A 6,042-nucleotide genomic window follows, 5' to 3' on the forward strand; every position below is an offset into this window, starting at 1 on the left:
CACTTTGTTCGTAGTATATGAACATAGCGATGTCAGTTTTGTAGGGAATTGTTAAGGATTATGATGAAAATATGCTTTGAATAAAAAAAATGGAAGATAGTTTCTCAGTAAAATAGAACATTCTAAACATGCTGAGAACAGGATGTGTCCAGCTTCATACTGAAGCACTGAAACGCCAGCAGACAAACTTGGCAATTAATCGCTGATGTCACCCAAGTCGGATGTCTCCTGTCAGGTGGTTTGATACTCATGCTCTAGCGGTCGATTAAATTATGCTTTGTCGGTAACTCACTCAGGATTCACGGCACTTGTCGAGAAAGATTTCGATCGGAGGGAGGTAACTCTGTTAGTTTGCAATTCTCTCAGTCTGCCGATAAAAGTGCGAAGGCATACTCTCTGAGACAAAAATGCAAGCGTTGTTTAAACATAATACAATCAACTAACACAAATATTTCAGTGTAGATCATGTATATGATCATGTATATTAAAGCTGTATATTTAGTGTGTGTATGTGTGCGTGAGAGACAGAGAGACAGGCAGAGAGAGACACAGAGAGACAGAGAGGAACACAGAGAGAGACAGAGAAAGAGAAAGAGAAATGGCTGTGTGTTCTGTTTTACATATATTCCAACCCCATCACAGCGAGGGAGAGACAGAGAAAGACGGAGAGAAAGAGAGAGAAATGGCTGCGTGCTCTGTTTTACATATATTCCAACCCCATCACAGCGAGGGAGAGGCAGAGAGAGACAGAGAAAGAGATATGGCTGTGTGTTCTGTTTTACATATATTCCAACCCCATCACAGCGAGGGAGAGGCAGAGAGAGACAGAGAAAGAGAAATGGCTGTGTGTTCTGTTTTACATATATTCCAACCCCATCACAGCGAGGGAGAGGCAGAGAGAGACAGAGAAAGAGAAATGGCTGTGTGTTCTGTTTTACATATATTCCAACCCCATCACAGCGAGGGAGAGACAGAGAGAGACAAAGAAAGAGAAATGGCTGTGTGTTCTGTTTTGCATATATTCCAACCCCATCACAGCGAGGGAGAGGCAGAGAGAGACAAAGAAAGAGAAATGGCTGTGTGTTCTGTTTTACATATATTCCAACCCCATCACAGCGAGGGAGAGACAGAGAGAGACAAAGAAAGAGAAATGGCTGCGTGCTCTGTTTTGCATATATTCCATCCCCATCACAGCGAGGGAGAGGCAGAGAGAGACAAAGAAAGAGAAATGGCTGCGTGCTCTGTTTTGCATATATTCCAACCCCATCACAGCGAGGGAGAGGCAGAGAGAGACAAAGAAAGAGAAATGGCTGTGTGCTCTGTTTTGCATATATTCCAACCCCATCACAGCGAGGGAGAGACAGAGAGAGAGACAGAGAGACAGAGAGGGACACAGAGAGAGACAGAGAAAGAGAAATGGCTGTGTGTTCTGTTTTACATATATTCCAACCCCATCACAGCGAGGGAGAGGCAACCCATACTTCACGTGTTGTCACGTTTGTTCAAAGGGACCACAGTAGTATTCGGACGCACTAACAGCTGGAGAAATTGCGAGACTGAAGCTACAGGTGCCAGCATCGTATGTAGATATTTGGAGGGAGGGGAGAGACGGAGAGAGACAGAGAGAGACAGAGAGGGACACAGAGAGAGACAGAGAAAGAGAAATGGCTGTTTGTTCTGTTTTACATATATTCCAACCCCATCACAGCGAGGGAGAGGCAGAGAGAGACGGAGAGACAGAGAGGGACACAGAGAAAGACAGAGAAAGAGAAATGGCTGTGTGTTCTGTTTTACATATATTCCAACCCCATCACAGCGAGGGAGAGACAGAGAGAGACGGAGAGACAGAGAGGGACACAGAGAAAGACAGAGAAAGAGAAATGGCTGTGTGTTCTGTTTTACATATATTCCAACCCCATCACAGCGAGGGAGAGGCAACCCATACTTCACGTGTTGTCACGTTTGTTCAAAGGGACCACAGTAGTATTCGGACGCACTAACAGCTGGAGAAGTTGCGAGTTTGAAGCTACAGGTGCCAGCATCGTATGTAGATATTTGGGGGGGGGGGGGTCTCTTTGTCGCACGCGGAGGCTCGAAATGTCCCGCAAATGCTCAATAAGATTGAGATCTGGAGTCATAGCTGGCCATGGAATGGCTTAAAGAACTCGGTTACAGCACGTGCCCCTCACGTTGTCATCCTTAAAGATGGACCTTGACGCAAGAGGATGGTCTCAAGGACGTCTTGTTGATACCGAGGCCCAGAAAGGGTACCACGGTCCTTCATAAGGTACAGCTTAGGAAATGCATTCCCACACCATGACCGAATGTCCACCAAAAGGAGCCGTCTCTTAGATGTATCGTGGAACCATACCTGTGCCCCTTTTCTCCACATGCGTGTCCTACCATCCACCATATGCAATAAGATATCATCGGATAAATGGACCCTCCGCCATGATTCAAAATTCCAGCGTACACGGTGATTACACCATTCAAGACGTGCTGCTTTATGAGCTGGAGACAGTTAGATGCGCTTTATTGGTCTTCTGGCCCTGTATCAAGCTGCTTTAAAGCAATTCCTGGCAGTTCTATCAAAGAGGATTCTGCCCGCTAACCATTATCGTAAGAAGGAGCTAGAATCAAGTCTCGATAGTGTTCTATCCTCTCTTGCTGCCGTCTTACGGGGTCTGTCTGGTCTTGGGCGATCTTTAACAACAGCAATGGCCCTGTGCTTGCTGATGAGTCGTGAAATGATTGAATGGCGGCACCCAACTTGCTGTTCAATTTGTCGAAGGGACATACCATTCCCCATGCCAATAATCTGCCATTTCAAAGCCTCGGACATTTTATGACGTGCCAGGACACTGATGATGAGCTAGGTGGGACGTTTCATACGATCTGTCTGCTATTGATTTACATGCTTAAACCTCGTGCGGCACACTGAGTTATGTCAATTTCATGTATCGCTTAGGGCAAATTGTCTTCTTTCTAAATTTTCCGATTTATAGGTCTTAGAATTTAGTGTTGCTTAATGCATTTCCAACCGTGTACATTGTGTTGTGTCATAGTTACAGAATGCATGCCTCGGTGGATATTTTTGCGATACAACTCGCACAGAAACATGTGACTCTTAAGTGACATGTATAACAAGGAAGTCGAACCTCCAGGTAGGTGTGTCCTGTCCCGTCTCAACACATTCCAGCAAAACTGTCTTGATTATGGCATAGTTACAGTGGAAATCAGAGAAATATGCACGCGAAGAACGTAGTCACAAAACAGTCGAGCAACAAATCAAACTTTACAATTAATCCTATCGTTGTCAATCCCACTTCAGATGTCATACCCTGTAGTGAGTTGTGCACGATCCGTGTAATTACGCAACAGGTTCGACAGGGTATTTCTTGATTAAAATGCATGTCACAATAACCTAAACACCCTGTCATTGTGCAGTAGGGTACGTAGTTCGGACTTGCGACTGGGATGACAGCACAATGTGTGGGGTATACGGGTTGAGTACTCGGGTATATTGGAAGATATGTTTGATGCGATAAGTGTTTAGTGACAGATGGTACGCGGTGATGATATGGATGGATTTGATTGTTATAAATCACTGATAGCAAAAGGTTATTTAATTTCTGCTGGTTGACAACAAAATATATTAAGAACTATAGAGAGCAGGCGTGGGATATACGGGCGAAGTATGACCAGGGCCGAGTGAGTGACACTAATTGAAATGATTTGTAGGACGCTTCATCAGGATTACTCAGCCTCAGGTGACAACATTCCTGAGTTTAATGTAAGTTAACCGCCACTGACGTTGTTAATTATATCAATGCATTTGACGTTATTGGAATCTCAGAATCTTGATGTTAAGATCTTGATTTATACCATGTTTTTCATGATTTTAAATTTGTAAACAAAGATGCAGATAAATTGTCATCACATGGTAGACTGTCTGGAGGCATATCAGTCTTGGTTAGGAAAGAACTACTTACATTAATTTTGTTAGATGGACTCACATTTCAGAAAATGCTGCTTTCAATTTATGTAACAAATCAATTTGCAGAACAGAATATGATTTTGCTCTATTCTTGTGTACAAATCCACCCAGAGAGTTCATCATGGGACGATAAATTTAGTGTAAATTGCAAATTCGGCATCACTCTCTTCTAAGAAAAATTATTGCTATTGGTTTTTTTTCTAGTGAGTGAGTTTGGTTTTACGCCGCTTTTAGCAATATTCTAACAATATCACGGCGGAGGATACCAGAAAATGGACCTCACACATTGTACCCATGTGGGGAATCGAACCCGAGTCTTCGGAGGGACGAACGAACGCTTTAACCACTAAGCTATCCCACCGCCCAGTTTTGGGGGGTTTTCTTTCTTTTTTTTGTCTAGAATGATATCAACCGAATTCTCGTTTGGTTCTTGACTTTTGTGGCGCCCACGGATTCGCAATTGACAGCGTAGGTATAGATTCATCACCTAAAATGAAATCTTTTCACTTGATAATATTTCCATCTTGATCTTTTATGACAACACACAAAAACATTTGGATATTGAACCATCTGCCAGTGGTAGAAAATGTTAGGAATGAAAATAAATGCGCGTGTTAATATTTTGTCTTATAATCCTAAACAGTTTATTACCCTTTTTGTATGCATTTTGAAACTTCATGAAAAGCAGACAACCTGTTTATATTTGTAGTGAACATGACTGTAATATTTAGACATTTTATAGGATTGCTTATGTGAATCATTTTTCACACACGCTCTAAGCACGATCTAGTGCACGTTGTCTGTCTGTGGTTAATCCTTTGAGAAAGGATGTTGTTTTTACACAAGTACTTTACGACAGGGTTTGATCGGTATACAACAGTAAATCTACACATATAAACACTACCTTTTGAGAAATCCAGTGAGCAAAACAAAAGGAATTAATCAATCAGCGTGTTATCAGTTAACCCTATGATCGATGTTTGTTTTTGTATCTTAGCTGATAATTCCCGCTCTTATATGTATTTGACTTAACGTTGGAGAAGAGTGTTCAAATTCCTTCCTCCGCGGGTTTTACATTTGCTACCAAGACCTCGAAATCGTCTTTTGTTCATTACGCAAATAAATGCCCCAAAAAGGTGACTATGCTTGTCGTAAGAGGCAGCTAACGGGATCCGGTGGTCAGGCTCGTTGACTTGGTCGACAGATTTCATCGGTGCCTCACTGCACTGATCGATGCTCAAGCTATTCATCACTGGACTGACTGTTCCAAACACGATGATTTAGAGACGGCCGCTTTATAGCTGGAACATTGCTGACTGTGGCATAACACTAAACTCACGCACTCACATAAACAGACACTGGGTATGAGAGTATACTACTGAGTGAGTAAGTGAGTTTAGTTTTACGCCTCACTCAGCAAAATTCCAGCTATATAGCGGGGGTCTGTGAATAATCGACCAGACAATCCACTGATCAACAGCATGCGCATCGATCTACACAATGGGAAACCGATGACATGTGTCAGTGGGAAATAGCATTTACGCGTCTAACGCAAAAGAGATTGTGCATTAGACAATCAAAACTATGAATGAACCGTTAAAAAAAATAAATAGTACATTTTCGGCAAGAGAACTTTAGTCGTGTTCAAAACTACGTGGAAAAAAACACACCAAAACCGTTGTATTTCTATTCCCGTGAGCACTTTGGGTACTGGGAGTACCCGATCCCACATAACATGCACTAGGTCAGAAGAAGGATCAAGTAATTGTTTATGTATGCGAACTCTAAGTAGGTTGTGGTCGGTAATCCATCTCTACGGCCATAATGTCAACAATCTCAAGATGTGTCAAACACATTTATAACTCTCTCCAACTGAGGTCGTATGTGATCAAAACTACACTAATTCACTTTTATGTGTATAGTTATGTTCCTCTTCACATGGTGAAGATATTTTCAAACAGATTAAAAAAAACCCAAAAACAACAAACAAAAAAACAAAAACTGACAACGCTTCAAGGATACATGCGTCAACCAAGTCAGTGAGA

The sequence above is a fragment of the Haliotis asinina genome, chromosome 4 (genome assembly GCF_037392515.1).
Source record: "Haliotis asinina isolate JCU_RB_2024 chromosome 4, JCU_Hal_asi_v2, whole genome shotgun sequence".
NCBI lineage: Eukaryota > Metazoa > Mollusca > Gastropoda > Lepetellida > Haliotidae > Haliotis > Haliotis asinina.